This window comes from Odocoileus virginianus, chromosome 24 (assembly GCF_023699985.2).
Source record: "Odocoileus virginianus isolate 20LAN1187 ecotype Illinois chromosome 24, Ovbor_1.2, whole genome shotgun sequence".
Lineage (NCBI taxonomy): Eukaryota > Metazoa > Chordata > Mammalia > Artiodactyla > Cervidae > Odocoileus > Odocoileus virginianus.
Genome location: NC_069697.1, coordinates 46,331,827 through 46,355,107, shown reverse-complemented (window position 1 = coordinate 46,355,107; position 23,281 = coordinate 46,331,827). Strand labels below are relative to the sequence as shown.

Sequence of the window (23,281 nt, the reverse complement as noted above, 5' to 3'; positions counted from 1 at the left end):
GTTATTAGCCTCCAATTAAAATAAATAAATTAGTTTACAAAAATATTTTAAGGGTCAAATGCAATATCTGGTAAACTAGATCTTTTTACCAAGGGCTACATTAAAAATAGCTTTTGGTGAATTTCTAAAGTTTCTTCTCATGTCTGCAGGCATTAATTATTTACAACATTTGTTTTCTCAAACAAAGAGTACAAATGACCATTTAAAATTACCCTGAACAGACTGAGATCATCAGTTATTGTGTCTACCCATCGGGATAAACAACTGACAGTCGTCTGCTTGAGGGCTTTCTTCTGAAGAGTTCTGATTTGTTTCTCTGAGCTTGGCCACTAGGTTCTGTGTCTGCCCTTTGGGAAGCAGTGCAGCGTGGTGGCTGTTCAAGAGCTGGCTCCTTCATTACAGTCTTGTGACCTTGGACAGTGACTTATGTACTCTCAGCCTCATGGTTTGCCTCTGTAAAATGGGGTTGTTATAATCCTTACAGTTAGGATTGTTGTAAGAATTAAATAAAGTAATACTTATAAAGCACCAGCACATTACATGGCACAAAGATGATAAATGGTATTCTAACCTTCAGTTCACTAAGAAAGAATATATTTGGCCTCTTTTGCCCTAATTCGCTTTGAAATTACCTATTTACTAATGCTGGGTTTCATGAGGCTGTAACTAGTATCAGGTTGGTGAAGCTCTCTGCATGAGTTTTTGTGGAGAAAATATGGCGAGTAGATTCCACTTGAAGAATATTGATGAGTTAACAAAAATATAACAAAGTGAAGTTTGGTTTTTCTTCACAGTACATGTGAAGAGAAAAGTGTTCCAAGTTGTATCCAGCTATAAAGATATGGACATTGTCTTCTCATTCTTTAAAAGACATCAGTTCATCTCACAGTGCGTGGTACTCTTAGAGAAAATAATGGTGTGTTAACTATACAAATCCTTTCCTTTACAAAGGATAACGTCATGGATTCTAAGTGGCTACAGGTGAGAAGAAATATACAGTCCAATTTGTTTGAAATAGAAGATTCACAACAGGGAGTGACTGGTTTGGTGTCTGTTGAGCTGCTCACCCCAAGTCCACTCTCGTGTGGCTTCCTGCCACTTCTCAACACTGTCCATGCTAAGTGGCTTCTTACTCACTGCTTCCCAGATGCACTCTGCCCAAGGTATTCTTGCTTATATTTTCCTCTCCTGTCCAATATCTATGTACTCGTTAAGTCACAATGAAAGACTAATTCCAGCATAAAGCTGTTGTTGATTATATTAGTTCATATTAGTTTTGGTGTATATTTATGGAATTGAGTGTCCATATATGATTATAAAACAGCAGAGTGGCCCATTGTTGGAGAGAGCTCCAAAGTAGTCAAAATTGTAAGGATACCATCCTCCATTTCCTTCCCATCTCAGGTTCTGCAGCAGAATGATGATAGGATGATAGTGTGCACAATGATTATATGATGGTAGTGTAATGATTATTGACTACCTCCTTGATGATCCATAGCATGCTAACCTCTTTCAATACATTATCTCATTTAATCTTTACAACAGTGCTACAAAAGGACTCTTAGGATTATTGTCCCTATTTTACAAATGAGGGAACCAATGTCTAGAAATAGTCAGTGACCTTACACTTATCTGGGTCTACATAGATAGTAAACATCAGATTCTAGATTTGAAAGCATGTTGGCCTTGTAGGTTACCAGTACCAGGGTTCTTTTCATCGTTCTTGGCTTCTCTTGAGATTTTGGGAAAATGAAAATTTATTCCTTTATGAAAAATAGTTGGAGCTTCTTGGCTTTTACCAATTATTTATTTATCACTGTGTTGCCTTAGACTATTGTTTAACTTTTCAAGGCATAATTCCTTCAATTTGCCACAAATTTCTGTAGGGATTCACTTTAATGCTTTGTATTCTTCACAGTGATTAGCAAAATACCTTATTATATTTTTTAATGGATTAAGAAATTTTCTAGTAATCCTTTTTTTCATGACTTGAAAAAAGCTTTAAGAATTGTGCAGCTTTGTGATGCTTATTTTGAGAACTGACTTTTTTAATATTAACTACATTCAAGAGCTGGGAATACCAGACCACCTGACCTTCCTCCTGAGAAATCTGTATGCAGGTCAAGAAGCATCAGTTAAAACTGGACATGGAACAACAGACTGGTTCCAAATCAGGAAAGGAGTACGTCAAGGCTGTATATTGTCACCTTGCTTACTTAACTTATATGCAGAGTACATCATGCGAAATGCTGGGCTGGATGAAGCACGAGCTGGAATGAAGATTGCTGGGAGAAATATCAGTAACCTCAGATATGCAAATGACACCACCCTTATGACAGAAAACGAAGAACTAAAGAGCCTCTTGATGAACATGAAAGAGGAGAGTGAAAAAATTGGCTTAAAACTCAACATTCAGAAAACTAAGATCATGGCATCCATTCCCATCACTTCATAGCAAATAGATGGGAAAACAATGGAAACAAAGAGACTTTATTTTGGGGGGCTCCAAAATCACTGCAGATGGTGACTGAAACCATAAAATTAAAAGATGCTTGCTCCTTAGAAGAAAAGCTATGACCAACTGAGACAGCATATTAAAAAGTGGAGACATTACTTTGCCAACAAAGGTCCATCTAGTCAAAGCTATGGTTTTTCCAGTGGTCATGTATGGATATGAGAGTTGGACTGTAAAGGAAGCAGGCTGAAGAATTAATGCTTTTGAACTGTGGTGTTGGAGAAGACTCTTGAGAGTCCCTTGGACTGCAAGGAGATCCAACCAGTCCATCCTAAAGGAGATCAGTTCTGAATATTCATTGGAAGGACTGATTCTGAAGCTGAAACTCTGATATTTGGCCACCTGATGTGAAGAGCTGACTCATTGGAAAAGACCCTGATGCTGGGAAGGATTGAGAGCAGGAGAAGGGGACGACAGAGGATAAGATGATTGTATGGCATCAACTCGGTGGACATGAGTTTGAGCAAGCTTTGGGAGTTGGTGATGGTCAAGGAAGCCTGGCATGCTGCAGTCCACGCCATCGCAAAGAGTTGGACACAATTGAGCGACTGAGCTGAACCACCATAGTATCCAGATCACACAGTATATGATGCCATTGTATTTGCAGTTTTTAAGGGAAAATTACTGTGGAAAATGAAGGATACTTTCTCTAAGATATGTAGTCTCACAATGTGTAGTCTATAGAGGTATTCATTTTATTTCTGTTCACCAAATTTAGAAAGCCAGTGATAAAGATATGTCTAGTTATATAGAGAAATGATTTCTTGATGCACTGTCAAGATGGAAAACAAAATGTTTCCCCATGACTGAGTGGTAGTCATCTGGGCCTCTGTGTTGGGAAATGTTCTGAGGCTGTGCCCTAGCTCAGGAGCAAAGGGAAGCCATAACTGATCAGTGATTCCTAACACAGATATGGGAGGGAGAGTGGCAGCGTGTGTGCTAAGTAATTGTGATACTTGGACCAAAGTTTTGAGCTATTTCTTAAGAGCAGAAATAACTTTCTCCTGGTTCATGGTTTTTACTGCTTTTCCTCTCTTGATGAGTGGGATATGCCTACAAGATCACTCAAGTGTGGTTATTAAAGAGAGGGCTTCCCAGGTGGCTCAGTGGTAAAGAACTTGTCTGCCGACGCAGGAGACATGGGTTCAATCCCAGGTTCAGCTCCCTGGAGAAGGAAATGACAATCCAGTCTAGTATTCTTGCCTGAGAAATCCACTGGACAGAGGATTCTGGTGGGCTACAGTCCACGGGGTCGCAGAAGAGTCAGACATGACTTAGCGACTGAATAGCAACAAGTTATTGAAGAGCTCAAAGGTAACAGGTGCACACAGAGAAAGAACTGAACGTAGTTCCATTGTGACTGAATCTCAACTACCTAAACTCAATAGCTATCAACTAGCAATGGGATTAATTCAAGACCTGAAATGGTGCCCTGAAACAACATTTACCTATTCTCCACGTGTCCAAGTCAGCTCCAAAGTCGGTAAAAATATATTTTGATGATGAAAACCACTGCAGAACCAGTGTGTTGTCATAAAAATTGGGACAAGAATAAGCTGTGCAGTGTTCTTTTTTTGTGTGTTTTGATTCAAAAGCTATTGTCATCTAAATTCAATTTCAGAACCATTATTTTTGTTGGAAAAATACTAAATATGGAAAGTAGAGGTCACAGCTTGAGTTTCTGATCTAGTGCTTGGTTTGTCCAGCAGAGCTGACATGTGGAAATGTTCTTGTTTACCTGCCCCCCTAGAAATCATCCTCTGGAAATCACTGCCAAAGGGGCTATATGACCCTCACTAATTTTTTGATGCAATTATTTGTGGTCACAATAAAGATTCATACCCAAGATTCTAAAGAAAGGAGAGCTTGGCAGGAATAAAAATACTAACTTGTCTACTTATAATTTTACTTAGAATATAATTTTCATTCTTTTTTTTTTTCCAACCTCATTCTTAAACACTTCTTTAGTCTGCAAATTTCTGGTTTTATAGTAATTTCAGGCAGTCTACCATCAACAGGAACAATTTATAGACCAAATTCCAACCTTTACTAGAAATGTGTAATGATTATATCATATTGACTCTTTAAGGAGGCAATGTACTACTGTTGCAACGTTTATTACGTTTTTAAATTTTCTTTTTTTCTGTGCTCCTGATCTTCCCTTCCCTTTCTCTACCCTCTGCTCTCTCAGTTAAGCCTTATAAACTGTTAACTCATTGACACCACACTTTTCCACTTGGAGTTATTTTCTTGTATTTTGTTGTTGTAGGTATTTGTTACTGCTCAACAAACCACTTCAAAACTCAGAGGTTATAATCTCTCTTAATTCTGTAGGTGGACTTGGCTGAGCTTGCAGTTTTTATTTGGGGTCTTTCATGCAGTTGCAGCCAGATGTCAGCTGGGGGCTGCAGTTGTCTGAAGACTCCAGCACATGCTTGAGAACCCTGGGGCTGGTTTTTCACTGGGAGCTTGGTTGATCACTGTGGACCAGAGTGGCTACACACAGCATCTCTGTGTGTCTTGGGCTTCTCTCTTTATGGTGGCTGGGAGGTGTCTCAAGACAGCATTTCATGAGGTCCGGGCAGAAGCTCTAATGTGTTTCATGAACCAGCCTTGAAAATTCAAGGATTTTACTTTTACCATGGTCTCATGGTCAAACAAATCACCAAGTCCAGCCAAGATTCCAGAGGAGAGTAACTAGATGTCCTCTTTTGATGGGGCAGTGACCTTTTACCTTGTAGAAGAACATGTGGGATGGAGAATGTTTTGGAAAATATATTCTGCCAAGTTCATATTTATCCTTTAAAAATGCATAGGTCATATCTTTTGCCCTGAAAATTTCTTGAGTAGAGTGCCTGGATCCTTGGAAGAGAAAAGCCAAATTTCTTAGAGACCTTAAAAAAACTGGGGAAATGACATTCAGTTAAGGCAGACACCAAACTATGTGCACACTCAGGACAATGAAGCTATACATATGAAAATTGGGTTGGAATCTGGGAGTTCCAATCCTGACACCCTTGAGAACTTGTAAATTTAAGTAAACCACTTTTCTTCTAAACTTCATAATTCTCATATTAAAATGAAGGTTAGATAAAACAACAGAGTTAACCTAGATTTCTCTATCCTGGTTACACACTAGAATCATGTGAGAATCACTTAAAAAACCAAGCCAAATGACCCCTCACAACTGCTTGAGACAAATTAGGAGTGGAGTGATTGAAGCTAGGGTATCTCCCTTCACCCCCACCCAAATCAGTTAGGGTGAAGAAACACTAGATTAGATCTGTAATACTTTATCAACCACACTTTGTTTTCTTCAGAGCCTGAGTTATGAGCCTTGATGGCTTGATATAATCACCTTGCATTGTGTCTGTTCAAATTCTGATTTAATTGATCTGGGATTGGGTGCAGGTATTGATATTTACTAAAAATCTCCCCAGATTATTTCAGGATGAAGCTAGGGTTTATAGCTTCTGCCTCAGAGGAATGGTTTGTAACCTTTAGCATGCATTAGGTCTTGCTAACACATGTATTTTCAGTTTTCTGTGCAAGATGTTTTAAGATCTTAAAAAACCTTTCTGGTTGAGGAGAGACTACCCTCCCAGGGCCAACTAATGTCTAAAGATAATAATAACTTGCCTAGAGTAGGCTTTTCATATGAAAACCAATGAATTCCAAGTTTATACTACCCCAACCACCTCTTCATCTAACTCTCATACACCAAGGCAGTATTTCCCCTGACCTGAATCATCCCAGAGCCATGTACCAGTTGATTGGAGACCACCCGTATAGCCCAAAGCCCACCAGAATTATTTAGACTGGTTCCAAATAGGAAAAGGAGTACGTCAAGGCTGTATATTGTCACCCTGCTTATTTAACTTATATGCAGAGTACATCATGAGAAACGCTGGGCTGGAAGAAGCACAAGCTGAAATCAAGATTGCCAGGAGAAATATCAATCACCTCAGATATTCAGATGACACCACCCTTATGGCAGAAAGTGAAGAAGAACTAAAGAGCCTCTTGAATGTGAAAGAGGAGAGTGAAAAAGTTGGCTTAAAGCTCAACATTCAGAAAACTAAGATCATGGCATCCATTCCCATCACTTCATGGCAAACAGACGGGGTAAACAGTGGAAACAGTGGCTAATTTGGGGGGGGGGGCTCCAGAATCACTGCAGATGGTGACTGCAGCCATGAAATTAAAAGACACTTATTCCTTGGAAGGAAAGTTATGACCAACCTAGACAGCATATTAAAAAGCAGAGACATTACTTTGTCAACAAAGGTCCGTCTAGTCAAGGCTGTGATTTTTCCAGTGGTCATGTATGGATGTGAGAGTTAGTCTATAAAGAAAGCTGAGCACTGAAGAATTGATGCTTTTGAACTGAGGTGTTGCAGAAGACTCTTGAGAGTCCCTTGGACTGTAAAGAGATCCAACCAGTCCATCCTGAAGGAGATCAGTCCTGGGTGTTCATTGGAAGGACTGATGTTGAAGCTGAAACTCCAGTACTTTGGCCACCTGATGTGAAAAACTGACTCATTGGAGAAGACCCTGATGCTGGGAAAGATTTAGGGCAGGAGGAGAAGGAGACGACAGAGGATGAGATGGTTGGATGGCATCAGCGACTCAACAGACATGAGTATGGGTAAACTCTGGGAGTTGGTGATGGACAGGGAGGCCTGGTGTGCTGTGGTTGATGAGGTCACAAAGACTTGGACACGGCTGAGAGACTGAACTGAACTGAACTGAAACTGTTTACTCTGCCTTGTTTTGCATTTCCCTGGAAACCCCAATAAAGTCTCTGTTTAAACCTTATGCTCACTTCTGTCTTCTGTCTCCTGATCACTTGGTGCTGTGTTCTGTAACCCTGCCTGGCATGTAGTGACACTCTCTCTGGGATCTGTGAGCATGATAAACTTATTCCAAGCCTTGTTATCATCTCCTCTTGTGGCCACATCAACTTTACCATACTCTGTCCAACAAGAATTGCTCGAAGGACTTTTTTTTTTCAAAATACAGATTATTCAGGGGTGTAACATACAGCTTGAAGAATACGGTCAATAATATTGTAATGACTTCACGTGGGGACAGATGGCTACTAGACTTGTTGTGGTGATCATTTCAGAGCATATCCAAATGTCAAATCATCTTTTAGTACATCTGAAACTTACATAATATTGTATGTCAACTATATCTCAGTTTAAAAAAGCACACAGATTGCTGAGCCCGACTCTCAGAGTTTCTCGCTTAGTCTGAGACAGGCCTGGAGTGTCCAGTTCTAACAAGCTGCCACGGGATGCTGATGTTGCTGGTCTGAGGGCCCCCTTTTGGGAGGGCCACTGTTGCTGGTCTGAGTGCCACTGTCTTACCTCTGTAGCCTTGAGTCTTTATTATCAGTATGACGGGGTTGGGGAAACCCCTCAAGGGTGTTGGTGGGAAAAGTCCCTGGAACAGTGCCCCTCCAGCCTGAATGTGCATCACCTGGGGATCTTGCTACAGTGAGAGTGCATTTCTAACAGGTGCCCACGTGATACCCATGCTCCTGGCTCACAGACAGAGAACACAGTATAGCAGTACACTTAAATAAATAATCTGTAATGAGCGCTAGAAGCCTCAATTCAGGATTATGGTAAAAAGAAGACCAGGCACAGAGCCACATCCACATGTAGAATCTGTCACGTAAACAAGTGTGAAAAATGACAGGTAGTACTGGAAGGCGCTGTATGGTAATGGTGCTGCCATCCCCGACACAAACTGGGCCTTTCATGGACTCTTCTTGCCAATATCTTGCCTTTTAATGTATTATGTTTCTTTTTATGAAATCTATTGTATGTAAGTGTCTGAGGGCCATAGAAAACATACAGGAGAAAACAAATTGAGCCCCATTAAAAAAACTTCTCTGACCTAGAATCAAAAAAGTCTTAAAATGAGATGAAAATAGCAGCCACTTTTGAGTAATTGAGAGACTTCAACCATACAAAACTATTTCCACCACACTCAAGGTTCTCTGGTGTCTGAAGTACCATCAGAGATTCATTTCTTTGGATTAAGAAATTTTAACATGTAAATGCCCCCAGAAAGATGATTATTACCACTTGATTTGTGTTCTGAACCAGATGAGACACCAGAAGTGGGCACATGTTGGGGTGCTTTTGGAAAATATATATGTATTTACCCTATTCTTAGAGATTCAGATATAGAAGACTTTAAAGGCCATAATCTCTATTTAAAAAAATCAATCTGGGTGATTTTTGTGTGCATCCTCAGTTGAGATCCATTGTCTTAGTGGGTCCTTTCTGTTGAGAATAGTGTTGTTCAGAATAAAGCCAAGTGGAGCAGGAGGCAATGGAAAGATTTAGGGCCCAAAATCTTTATTTTGTGTCTTAGCTCTGTCCTTAAAGTTTGGTCTTAGGCATAATTTATAAAATGAGAATTATTAAAAACAGATCTTTCACAAAGTTGTTGTAAGAGTTAAGTGAGGTATCACATAAAAACACCTTGTAAATTCTAAAACACTACACAAATATACAGTCACCATCATTCAGCTATATAAAAGCTAAGCGCTGATGGTGGGAGAGATGGCAGATACGACATTAGTATTTTTTACAAGCCATCTTTATGAACATTTACAAAGAAATGTAAAGAGACTAGGGATTATTTAGGCTGGGGGCAGGGGTTCTCAGCCTCAGCGCATTGATGTTTCAGGCTGGATAGTTCCTTGTTGTGGGGGAGGGAGAGAGAGGTCTGAGCAGAAAAGAGGGGCGCTCTCCTGCACCTGGAAGATCTTTAGTAGCATCCTTGGTCCTGCGCCCTAAATACCAGCAGCACTCTCCCACAACTCTCAGGAGTGATAACTAAAAACGTCTCCAGAATTACCAAACGTCCCATTAGGAATCACTTGATGTAAACGTAGAGGGCTTCCCTGGTAGCTCAGTTGGTAGAGAATCCACCTGCAATGCAGGAGACCCCAGTTTGATTCCTGGCTCAGGAAGATCCTCCAGAGAAGGGATAGCCTGCCCACTCCAGTATTCTTGGCCTTTCCTGGTGGCTCAGCTGTTGAAGAATCTGCCTGCAATGCGGGAAACCTCGGGTTGATCCCTGGGTCAGGAAGATCCCTTGGAAAAGGGATCCAGGATTCTGGCCTGGAGAATTCCGTGGGCTGTATATCCATGGGGGTCACAAAGAGTTGGACACAACTGAGCAACTTTCACTTAAAAAATAATCACTTAAGTGACAGCCTTCAATTAAGTTATTAAAAACAGGTTAGCATATAGGGTTATCGTTACCATCTGGGTATGTGTTTATCAGTTCTACCTCACAAGACAAGAGAAAACACTGTTCAACATCAAGAAGGAACTAATAGCCAGAATTAAAACTTAAAACTTGGAATAGTTTATCAAATGTAGCCCTTGGAACATTTGAGCCCCAGGATGTTAACAGTTGAAATTCCTAACTCCTGGGAAACCCCTTTCTATGATTTGTTTTGTTTTCTGTAGAACCAAGAGAAGGGGATAAATCCACGTTTGTTGACAATAAGGGAAACTGACACTTGGGTGCTGGTTTTGTAATGATTAGATATGTTACATGTTTATATGGCTTCATCTTCACAAGTTGAAGGCAGGTGGTTCCCTATCGTAGAGAAAGAACCTGAAACCCAGAGGAAAATAGAAAGTCCCCTGAAATGGCAGAGCTAGCAAGTGACAGAAGGAGGGTTCATTTTCAGATGATTGTTGATCCAATGTCTGCATCCCTTTTACGCCATGTCACCCACTGTTCTCACCAGTTGTCTTGATATTTCTGAACTCCTAAGTGGCGACTTGATTTTCTGGCATCTTTGATAAGTGTTTCTAAATAAAGGAAGTGGACACATAATTTCTATCCTGTTGCAGTTGACCTCTGGTTAGTGAGTTTCTGAGATGAGAATAACTTGGAGAAACACTCTCCACCTTCTTGCTTGTCTCTGATACAGGAAGAGAGCCTGCAAAACATTGGAGCATCCTATCCTGTAAAGAGGACCAAATTCAAGGCTACCATGAGAATCTATGTTCACCAGGGGCCCAGAGAATATATACGGTTGGAGTCCATTACATTTCATTAGATTTCATCAATCCTCTGCAATCCCGTCTAGCTCTCCAGGTGAGAAAGTGATATTTGTTTTTTTCGTTGTCTTGGTTAATTATATTTCACAATGGCCCATCTACCGTAAAAGATACATTGATTAGCAGCAGAATTATATTACAGATGTCTTATTATGTTAGAAATGCTATTATCTGTCTCAGTTCACTGTCACAGGACAGAGCGCAGTAGCTTAAAATTGTCCTTCAGCCATGCGAGAACCTCGAGGGAAAGATTAGGAGAGCGACATAAATGGGGGAGTGAATGACTGAATGTAACTGTAGGGTCTGGAATGCAGCTCAAAATAGACTGAGCATTTCTAAAGATTTGGAACTGCAATCAACTCACCGGTTGTGTAATGCTTTTCTGGAAGTGGCAGTCTTACAAATGCCAATGAGAAAATGAAAGGTAATCCAAAATTGCTAGTAAGTGAGCATGACTTGCCAAAGAAACAAATTCGCTCAATAAAGTGAGTTATTTAAGAATAGCTTCATCTCTCTCCAAAGTTTGGAGAGATCTATAGATAACTTTTTAGACAGGATAAAAAGAAGAAAACTAAGATGAGTAGAACTCCTGCTGTGTCTGTGGCCAACTCTTCATGTAAAAGGAATGCTTTCCAGCATTTGACAGATCATTTCACTTATTGGACATTTAAAGAAGAATAACATTCTGTATTGCTATGGGTTCCAGTAACAAAGGAACACATTAGCAAATTATGGCTCCACTGACCTTTTGTTCCTAGCTGCATGGTTAGGTTTTTGAAAATAAACAAGGAATGTTAGGATTATTAATTTTCCCTGGATTTTTTTTAAGTCTTTTAAGAAATTCAAAAGTCACATGTGGGGTGGAGCATTAAATATACTCTTTATTCAGTCTAAAGAGACAGTTCAGGGAACATAATCATCTTCAAATATTTGAAGAAATTACAGTGGAAGACAGATTAGGATTTTTCCAGCTATATTGAGAAACAATTGACATGTATCACTTTATAAATATAAGGCATATAGCATGATGGTTTGATTTATATGTATTATGAAGTGATTACCTAAGTAGGTTCAGCTAACATCCATCTTCTTTGTAAAATTATTTGTTTCTATTTTATTGGAGTATAATTGCATTATAATGTTGTGTTAGTCTCTGCTGTAAAATGGAGTGAATCAGCTATATGTATGTGTATCTCCTTCCTCTTGGACCTCCCTCCCACCCCAACTACCACCCCACCCCTCCAGGTCATCACAGAGCACGAAGCTGAACTCTGCTATGCAGCAGGAGGTGTATATATGGTCGTATACATATATACATAGATGTGTAATAAATGTGTTACACGTGGCAGTATGTATATGTCAGTCCTAATCTCCCAATTCGTCCCACCTTCCCTTCCCTCCCTGTGTCCACATGTCCACTCTCTATGTCTACATTTCTATTCCTGCCCTGGAAACATCTTCTCATATAGATAGAATAAAAAGAAGAGAATGAGAAAAGGAAAAAAGAAATTGTCCTTGTGAAGAGAACTCATAGGATTTACTCTTTCAACAATAATCTGAGATATCACACAGCAATGTTAGCCCTCGTCATCATGGTGTACATTATATCTCTAGTACTTATAACCGGATGCTTGTACCTTTTGACCACTTTTCTCCAACTTCTCCTTCCCCAACCCTCTGCCTCTGGAAACTGCAAGTCTGATCTCTTTTTTTCTATGAGTTTGTGGGGTTTTAAAAAATTATTATTATGTATATAAGTGGGATCATACAGAAGCTTTCTCAGTCTGTGTTTTTCCACTTAGCACAGTGCCTTTATGGTCCATCCATATTGTCAGAAATGTTAAGATTTCCTTGTTTTTTTTTTAATGGCTAAATAATATTCCATTGTATTACATATACCACAACTTCTTTATCTGTTCATCTATCAGTGGATACTTAAGAGTGTTTCTATGTCTTGGCTATTATAAATAATGCTATTAAACACATGGTGGTACAGGTATCATTTCAAGTTATTGTTTTAATTTCCTTTGCATATTTTCCCAGAGTGGAATTGCTGAATCATATGGTAGTTGTATTTTTTAATTTTTGTGAGTCCTCCATACTATTTTTGTAGTGACTGTACTAACTTACATCTCCACGAACAGTACACAAGAGTTTCTTTATTCTCTGCATCCACAGCAGCATTTGTTATCTCTTGTCTTTTTGATGATGGCTAACAGATGAGGTAATATTTTGCTGTGGTTTTAATTTGCATTTCCTTAAGGACTAGTGATATTGAGGATCTTTTCATCTATCTGTTGACTTTTCATATATCTTTCATTGAAGAAATGTCTATTCAGGTCTTTTGCCCATTTTTAAGTTGGGTTTAAGTTGGGTTGTTTATTTTTGCTATTGAATTGCTTGAGTTCTTTTTATATTTTTGATATTAGCCCCTTATCAGATATATGGTTTGCAAATATTTTTTCTCATTGCATATATTGTCTTTTCACTTTGTTGATATCTTCTTAGTTTGATGTAGTTCCATTTAACTATTTTTTCTCATTTATTTTTATTAGTTGGAGGCTAATTACTTTACAATATTGTAGTGGGTTTTGTCATACATTGACATGAATCAGCCATGGAGTTACATGTATTCCCCATCCCGATCCCCCCTCCCACCTCCCTCTCTGAGTGCACTGAGTCATCCCAGTGCACCAGGCCCGAGCACTTGTCTCATGCATCCAACCTGGGCTGGTGATCTGTTTCACCCTAGATAATATACATGTTTTGATGCTGTTCTCTCAAAATATCTCACCCTCACCTTCTCCCACAGAGTCCAAATGTCTGTTCTGTACATCTGTGTCTCTTTTTCCGTTTTGCATATAGGGTTATCGTTACCATCTTTCTAAATTCCATATATATGTGTTAGTATGCTGTAATGGTCTTTATCTTTCTGGCTTACTTCACTCTGTATAATGGGCTCCAGTTTCATCCATCTCATTAGAACTGATTCAAATGAATTCTTTTTAATGGCTGAGTAATATTCCATGGTGTATATGTACCACAGCTTCCTTATATGGGCCAAAGAACTAAACAGACATTTGTCCAAAGAAGACATACAGATGGCTAACAAACACATGAAAAGATGCTCAACATCACTCATCATCAGAGAAATGCAAATCAAAACCACAATGAGGTACCCTTATACACCAGTCAGGATGGCTGCTATCCAAAAGTCTACAAGCAATAAATGCTGGAGAGGGTGTGGAGAAAAGGGAACCCTCTTACACTGTTGGTGGGAATGCAAACTAGTGCAGCCACTATGAAGAACAGTGTGGAGATTTCCATTTAACTATTTTTTATTTTGTTGATTGGGCTTTAGATGTCATGTCCAGGAAATCATTACCAAGACCCATGTCAAGGAGCTTTATTCCTATATTTTCTACTAGGATTTTCATGGTTTCAGGTCTTATATTTAAGTCATTAATCCATTTCGAGTTAATCTTTATGAGTGATGTAAGATATGGGTCCAGTTTCATTCTTTTATATGTAAATATACAATTATCCCAGCAGTCATTATTGAAAAGACTGTCATTTCCCCACTGACTATTCTTGACTCTGTCAAATATTAGCTGGCTGTATATGCTTGGGTTTATTTCTGGGCTTTTGATTCTGTTCCATTAGTCTATCTGTCTGTTTTTATGCCAGTGCCATACTAATGACTACAGCTTTATAGTATAGACTGAAATCAGAAAGTGTGATGCCTCTTGCAGTGTTCTTATTTCTCAGAAATTCTTTGGCTATTTGGGGTCATTTCTGGTTCCATATAAAGTTGAAGGAGTGTTTTTTCTACTCCTGTAAAAAAATACCATTGGAAACTGAATATTGCATTGAATCTATAAATGGCTTTTGTAGTATTGCCATTTTTAACAATATTAATTCTTCCAATCCATAAATAAGGGATACCTTTCCATTTATTTTTGTCTTCAGTTTCTTTCATCAACATTTTGTAATTTTCATGGTAAAGATCTTTCACGTCCTTAGTTAGATTTTTCCTAAATATTTTACTGTTTTTAATGCTATTATAAATGGGATTAATTTTTGAATCTATTTTCCAGAAAATTTGTTGTTGTTGTATAGAAACACTACTAACTTTTGTATATCAATTTGTATTCTTAACTTTACTCAATGAATTGATTAGCTCTAACAGTATTTTAATTGAGTTTTTAGGATTTTCTATATATAAAATTATGTTACCTGCAAATAGAGGCAATTTTATATCTTCATTTTCAATTCAGCAGCTTTTAAGTTTTTACTTGCCTGATTGCTCTGACTACAACTTCTAGTACTATGGTTGAATAGGAGAGGTGAGAGTGATTATCCTTGCCTTATTCCTGATCTTAGAGGAAAAGCTTTCAACCCTTCGCTATTAAATACAGTGTTAGCTGTGGGTTTGTCATATATGGCCTTTATTATGTTGAGATATGTTCCTTCTATGACTGTTTAGTAAGAGGTTTTAAAAAAAATCATGAATAAATGTTGAGTTGTATAAAATGTTTTTTTATGGCTATTGAGATGATTGTGTGATCCTTTTCTTTCTTTCTATTAATGTGACATATAACATTGATTAATTTGTGTATGTTGAACCATCCTTACATCTTAGGAATAAATCCCACTTGCCCATGTTATATGACCCTTTTAGTGTACTGCTGAATATGGTTAAAATAATAGTATTTTATTGAGAATATTTGTGTATCAGGGATACTGGTCTGTAGTTTTCTATCAGTGTTCTTTGCTGGTTTTGGTATCAGGTAACATTGGCCTTATAAAATAAATTTTGGAGTGTTCAGTCCTCTTTGATATTTTTGGAAGAGTTTGAGAAGGGTAAATGTTAATTTTTATTTAAATTTTTGATAAAATTCACCAGTGAAGCCATTTGGTCCTGGGCTTTTCTTTGTTGGGAGATTTTTGATTACTGCTTTAATCTCCTTACAAGCAATTGATCTATTCACATTTTCTATTTCTTCCTGATTCAAACTTAGTAGGTTTTATGTTTCTAAGAGTGTTTCCATTTCTTTTAGGTTATCTAGTTTGTTGGTGCATAGTTGCTTATAGTAGCTTGTTATGATCCTTTGAATTTCTGTGATATTAGTTATAATGTCTCATTATTTTGTTGATTTGGGTCCTTCCTATTTTTTCCTTGGTTAGTCTAGCTAAGGATTCATCCATTTTATTTATCTTTTCAAAGAACTAACTTTTAGTTTGGTTAATCTTTTCTATTGCTTTTCTGTTCTTCATTTCATTTATTTATGCTCTTTAGTATTTCCTTTCTCCTGATAGCTTTGTTTCTAAAGGACAGCTTTGCTGGGTATAGAATTCTTTGTTGACATTTATTGTCTTTCAGTATTTAGAATATGTCATCTCATTTTCTCCTGGACTGAAAATTCTCTGTTGAGAAATTCACCAGTTAGAATTATGGGGCTTCCTTGTATATGTCTTCTTCTTCTCCTTTGTTTTGCCTCTTGTTGCTCTTAAAATTCTTTCTGTTTTTAATTTTTGACAATTTAACTGTAATGTGTCTCAGCCCTATTTGGCTTCAAACAATTTGAGGTCTTTTAGTCCTCATAGGTCTAGATGTCTAGTCTCTTCCTAGATTTGGGAAGTTTTTAGTCATTGTTGTTTTAAAGATACTTCTGTTCCCTCTTCCTGTCCTCCTTTTGGAACTCCCATAATGTGTATTATTTCTTTTCACTATGTCCCATGATTTTTTTAGATAGGAATCAAATGCACATATACCAGCATAAGGAATCAAGACTCGCAAAAATTTAGGTAAAGAAGATGCCACAAAAGGCAACTAATAACGTTCCAATAACTAACCCTAAATAAATGGAGATCTATGAACTGTCAGAATTCAGAATAATCCCATATAGGTCATTATGGAGTATTGAGTAGAGTTCCCTGTACTATATGGAAGGTTCTTATTAGTTACCTATTTTATATATAGTAATATTTATGTGTCAATTTCAATCTCCCAGTTTACCCTCCTATCCTTCTCCCTCGGTAACCACAAGTTTGTTTTCTATGTCTGTGATTCTATTTATGTTTTATAAATAAGTTCATTTGTACTGCTTTCTTTGGCAGGGAGGTGCTTCCCCAATGGCTCAGTGGTAAGAATCCGCCTGCCATGCAGGAGTAACAGAAGATGTGGGTTTGACCCCTGGGTGAGGATGATCCCTTGGAGGAGGGCATGCCCACCCACTCCAGTATTCTTGCCTGAAAAATTCCATGGATAGAGGAGCCTGGTGAGCTACAGTCCATAGGTTTGCAAAGAGTCAGACATGCCTGGAGTGACAGCACACACATACACTGTTTTTTAGATTCCATGTATCAGCTCAGTTCAGTTCAGTTCAGTCGCTCAGTCGTGTCCGACTCTTTGTGACCCCATGAACCGCAGCATGCCAGGCCTCCCTGTCCATCACCAACTCCCGGAGTCTACCCAAACCCATGTCCATTGAGTTGGTGATGCCATCCAACCATCTCATCCTCTGTTGTCCCCTTCTCTTCCTACCCTCAATCTTTCCCAGCATCAGGGTCTTTTCCAATGAGTCAGCTCTTCGCATCAGGTGGCCAAAGTATTGGAGTTTCAGCTTCAGCATCAGTCCTTCCAATGAACACCCAGGACTGACCTCCTTTAGGATGGACTGGTTGGATCTCCTTGCAATCCAAGGGACTCTCAAGAGTCTTCTGCAACACCACAGTTCAAAAGCATCAATTCTTTGGTGCTCAGCTTTCTTTATAATCCAACTCTCATATCCATATATATAAGTGATATCATACAATATTTGTCTTTCTCTGACTTACTTCATCTTCATTTTTTTTTCATTATTTTTTCTTTTTGCTCCTCTGATAGGGTAACTTCCGATATCCTGTCTTCCAGGTTACTGATTCTTTCTACTGCATTGTTGAGTCTGCTTTTGAAAATCTTTATTTAATTCCTTAGTTCAGTTATTCTATTTTATTTTTCAACTCCAGGATTTTGATTAGGTGGGGTTTTTTATGATTGCTGTTTCCTTGTCAATCTTCCTGCTTTGTTCATGCATTGTTTTCCTAATTTATTTTAGTGTCTGCCTATGTTTTATTGGGCTTCCCTGATGACTCAGTGGTAAAGAATCCCCCTGCAAGGTAGGAGCCACAGGAGATGCAGGTTCAATCCCTGGGTCAGAAAGATTCCCCTGGAGGAGGGCATGGCAACCCACTTCAGTATTCTTGCTTGGAGAATCCCATGGAAAGAGGAGCCTAGCAGGCTACAGTCCACAGGATCACAAAGAGTTGAACACGACTGACGTGACTTAGCATGCACTCCCCCCCCCACACACACTATGTTTTCTTATAGTGTCGTATAGTTTACTAAACTTAAACTTTAAGAGGAAATGCCCTAGAGTGCATGGAATTCCCTGCAGGTGAGGCCACCAGTGATGCTCTGCAGATAGATGTAGGGAGCCGCTGGCTGTGCATTCTGTTCAAGCACTATTGAACATGGAGCTGTTGGATGGACTCCGCAGCTTCTTGTGTGTTCTGGTTAGGCTTCCTGGTTGGACAGGCTGTAGGCTATATTCAGTGATAAGCTGGGCTGCAAATTATATTCCCTCTGTAGGTGCAGTGGAAGAAGTAGGTCTAAAACTGGTAAGGTTCTTTGCTTGTTGTCTTAACTCAAGCCAACCCACACTCCAAGTTTCCTGGCCAAAGAGGGCCAGTGGCTATGTTCTGCCGTCTCTCAGCTCTGCCTGTCCATCTCTTGGCTTGAGTGCTGCTGGGTTGCACAGCTTCCAGAAGCTGTCTCCAGCCATTCCAGGCAGACAGGGCCAGGAGACACTCTCCGCAGTGGGTGGGGATGTGATTCAGCTCCTTACCTGGGCATGGGCAGACTGGGCTCTGGGGCCAGCAGAACTCCTCCTTTGAAGATCTAACTCAGGTCTCTACACCCTGCGAAATTCCCTGGTCAGTGTAGGTCTGACTTTGTTCCACAGATGGGTAAGCTGTTAGTTGGCATCACTAGTTGGGCATCATAGGTATAAACTCGGTCTGCCAAGATCTGTGTGCTGGTTGTTGAACGCCCCTCCCTGCTTCTCTGTCATGGTCAGATCACCTGTGGTTGAGCCCCACAGATTCCCCTGCCATCCCCATGATGTGAGGTCAGAGAAGGGGCTCCCACAAAGTGACCCACAATTCTGAGGAGGACTGGTTGTTCCCTCGAGGTTCTCTTTTCCCCCTGGAGGAACTAGAGATTCAAGGGTGAGCTCTTTGCATGGTGCTGTGCTGACCAGGGAGAGGGGCAGTGTGGTCAACATGTAGCCACTTCTCTTACCTTCTGATGAGGTCTGTATTGGTCTCTGTGCTGCAGGGGGTGCTTCAGCCTCATCCCTGTGTTCTAGCATTCTCTCAGTGGTATCTCATTCTTGAATAGTAATTAGTTGTTCTTCTTGTGATGGGAGGTGAAATCAGGAACAGTCTAGATCCTGGTCTTGATACATCAGCCTCCCAGATTAGAATTTTATGAATAGCAAAGGAGTGCATAATTGGAACCTTGGGTAGAAGTTACAGGGAGAGAGATTTCATCTTCACTATAGTACAAAACAGCAGTCTGCTCCAAAATGGAACAAATTGCATGGTGGGTGAGCAAGTTTTCAGACACAGCATATTTTTATTTGTATTTGTTCATTCATTCGTTTATTCATTCACTTAACAGTAATATCTCAAATGACTACCAAGTGCCAGGCACTGTTCTAAATTCTGGCAATATAGTTATAGACAGGAAGGCCAAGATCTCAGATTTCATGGAGCTTATATTCTAGAGTTAGGGGTTGACAGAATTTATTCTGTAAAGGTCCAAATAGAAAATGTTTTAGGCTTTTTCCGCCATTTGGTTTCTGTTGCAACTCCTGAACCCTGTCACATTGTATTGCCAAAGCAGTCGAAGGTCATGAGTTGGCCACCTGTGGCCCACAGGCCACATCCTGCCCACCTTTACAGAATAAGTTACATTCATGCATGCATGCTCAGTCGTGTCTGATTCTTTGTGACCTCATGGACTGTAGCCCGCCAGGCTCCTCTGTCCATGGGATTCTCCAGGCAGGAATACTGGAGTGGGTGGCCATTTCCTCCTCCAGGGGATCTTGCCACCCAGGGATCGAACCCACATCTCCTGTGGCTCCTGCATTGGCAGGCAGGTGCTTTACCACTGAGCCACCTGGGAAGCCCCAGTAAGCTATATGCTGCTGCTGCTGCTAAGTCGCGTCAGTCATGTCCAGCTCTGTGCGACCCCATAGACGGAAGCCCACCAGGCTCCTCCATCCCTGGGATTCTCCAGGCAAGAGTACTGGAGTGGGGTGCCATTGCCTTCTCCGAGTAAGTTATATATGAGGGGCTAATTCATTTTTGTATTATCTATACCTGGCATTATCCTACCTGGCAGAGTTGAGTGGTTGTGACAGAGATGCTTTTCCCCATAAAGCCCAAAGTATTTATATTCTCTTACCCTCTACAGAAAATGTTTGCTGATTCCTGCTCCAGAAAATAGAGAAACAAATGATTGTAGCTGTGTTGTAATAAGATTTTGTTTATGGATGCCAAAACCCAACTTTATCTAATTTTCACATGTCACAAAATAGTCTTTAAACTTTTTTTTCCCATTCATTAAAAGCTATAAAGGTTACTCTTAGTGCCCTGGTCGTGCTAAAACTAAGGGGGCCTGAATTTGACCTGGGGGTTATAATGTGCCAATCCCTGATCTAAAGTAGTTTGGCCAGTTTACAAATCTTGAATAGCACTATTTTCACTGGTGAGAGTCTGTTTCTAGCTTCATTTATGCTGATAATGACAAATTTTATTAACAATGTGTGAGTTGCTGATGGAGAAGAGGGTCACCAGAGTGCTCACAGTAGTTCTTTCTGGAGGGTGGGGCATCCCTGCTTCCATCCATCATTCAGAGCGAAATTGCATTTAGAACATCTGAATGTGCCGGGTTGTACTTTAGCCTTACTGACACGTAATGTCGCTCTGTCTGTGCTGAAGTATTTTAAAGTAAATTACAGATGTCATAACACTTTAACATGCAGAGACATTTGTCCTTTTTTTCTTGCCTCACTGCTCCCTGTATAGATTTTGGGGCATCCTTTGCATAATTAAAAAGGTCTATGAATCTCCCAAACAAAAGAGCCATTCATCTGGCAGACTATATTTAGACGCCAACTATAATTTTTCTTCTTTTCCCCTCACATAGGAATTTTCCCTTCATGTCACATATCAAAACAAACTACTCATGGTCAATGGAAAAAAAGTAAAGTCTTTGACTATGTGTTTGACTGACTTGACTAGTAAGTTCAATTTTAAATGACTGATCTAATAGCCACTTTTAGGTACCACCTGAATACTTTATTCTGAAATTTTTTCTCTTTTCCCCCTAGGATAAATTCTGATTTTGGCAAATGTGTCACCTCTCTGTCAAAGTTTTCTGACAGGACTCTTTTATCCTGTCCCCATTTGCCTCCTTCCCTCAATTCATCTCTTTCAGATGGTAAAAATCAGATCATATGTCCTTTCAGTTTTTAAAATCTTTTCCTGCTCTTTTATGCATTAGTAAATTTAACTCTGAAAACTGAAATTACTTTTGAGTAATGAAAAGTTTGAGAAATGGCCCTCCCCATTTCATAGATTAAAAGTGTTTTGCATTTGGTGTTTATTTTGCCAGTGGGCTGGTGAGGGCCACTTTTGAGGAGCTAAAGTCAATAGACATCTGGCTCAGAGAGCTTATTAGTGGAAGTTCTTAATGAGGAGCAATTGGAGCTCTAAAGAGAAAATTGATGATGATTTTACCATTGGGGTGACCTCGAACTAAATTATCTAGAGCAGCAATATCTTCAAACATAAAAGGTGGCATTGTCTATGCTTGTTTATTTGAGTTGTTTATTTTCTTTGATGTTAAAACAAATCTGTGTTTTGTGAAATAAAGGATGAGATTGATATTTCCATTGACTTTGAGTGCTGACCGCTTGCCACTCTCTACCAAGAAGTTTGCTAGAGAACAGTCATGTCACCTTGACTAAAGGGCCCAACTCTTACCTAAAAGTCCTTCACAGTAACACCCTTATTTTTTATGTGAAAATGTGAGATTTTTATTGGTGAAAGTTTATTTGTGTAGGCTACTTACATAAAGTTACAAACAAATTCAGTGCTCACTTCTAACACAAATACCACTAGCCTCACTTCCCACAAAAAGAGACAGTTAATTTGAAAGTGGCAGGATGACTTCAGTTTCGGGGCATAGACACAAATCATCTGAAACGGATGTTGCTTTGGGGCATGGACAAATACAAGGACGGTGATGTCACAACTTGTCAACAGTGATTACAGTTATCACACTCACGCTAAACAGTTATGCACAGACTCGGTTCCCTTGACCCAGTATTGCAAGGTTAGAAACTTTGGCAAAATCCAAACCCTGGTTAAATTTGACCTTCCCCCCCAACTCTGCCTGGACCCAGCAGCTAATGGTAGGAGGCAAGAAAATAATCGTAAGAACTAGTGTTACGTTCATTTTATTGTGCTGACCTCTGCCGCTGCTTAGTCGCTTCAGTCGTGTCCAACTCTCTGTGACCCTATGGACTGCAGCCTGCCAGGCTCCTCTGTCCACGGGATTCTCTAGGCAGGAGTACTGGAGTGGATTTTCATGCCCTCCTCCAGGGGATCGTCCCAACCCAGCCATCAAACCCAGGTCTCCTATGTTGCAGGCAGATTCTTTACTGCTCAGCCACCAGGGAAGCTGACCTCTAGTTGGTCCTTAATACTTCAGAGGACTCTCCGGCTTTTTTTTCTCTCTTCGCCATTCTCCTTTTTCAGACTTTCTTACACTCAGACAGAGAGTCACTGAGAAGGATTTATGAGGTGGATTGGGGAGCTGGAAGTGGGCATAAATTACCAGGGTTGATTTAGAAGGTGTTGGGGCCTGAAATCAAGGGCAATGTCAAGATTTTGACATTTGTGTCTCTAGTGTTTGTAACAATCTGAAGATATCAAATTCTTCAAAAGGTGACAGTACATAGGGATTGGCCTGGAAAAAAAATACGGTAATAAAAGAGACTGTTGAAAATCTGTGCAATAATCCTTTAGTATAAGATCAGAAAGCATCAGCCAGTCTCCAGATTTAATAAATAACTTCAATAGAGAATTTTTACAACATAATATTTTTATATTGCTCTATAAAAATTCTAAATATATGGTATTATAGTAACATAAAGTATTTTAAAAGCAATCTTTATTAATAAAATTATAGGAGCTCTCTGCATTTTAAATGTTTTCAACAATAGGGCATGTTATATATTTGTAAATAATTTCATTGTTTCTGAAGTAGCTGCACTAAATATGAAGTGTGAAATACTAAGATAGATACTCCCATGGAAAACAATTTTAAAAATGAATACATGTTTTTCTGTGTAGTTCCTTCTGTCTTTAGTATTATGGACTGCATTCATCTCCAAAACTACTTATATCAGCATGTTTTTCTCCCATACCCTTTAGTAAAGTTGTTTTATGCATTTGTAATGCAACTAGATTTCTGTATCAAACTCCGTATTTCATCCTGGTATCCCCCAACCTTCTAAATGATTTTTTAAAAATCACATACTAAAGT

The 23,281-nt window shown here is 39.4% G+C and overlaps 1 long non-coding RNA gene across 1 annotated transcript in view; it reads left to right on the top strand.

Moving 5' to 3' along the window:
- LOC139030872 (uncharacterized) overlaps positions 1-23,281 on the top strand; it is a 272,068-nt gene that overhangs the window by 64,125 nt on the left and 184,662 nt on the right. Inside the window, exon 2 of the long non-coding RNA XR_011483310.1 lies at positions 10,488-10,654. This is a non-coding gene — a long non-coding RNA (uncharacterized lncRNA). The remainder of the gene's footprint in view (positions 1-10,487; positions 10,655-23,281) is intronic.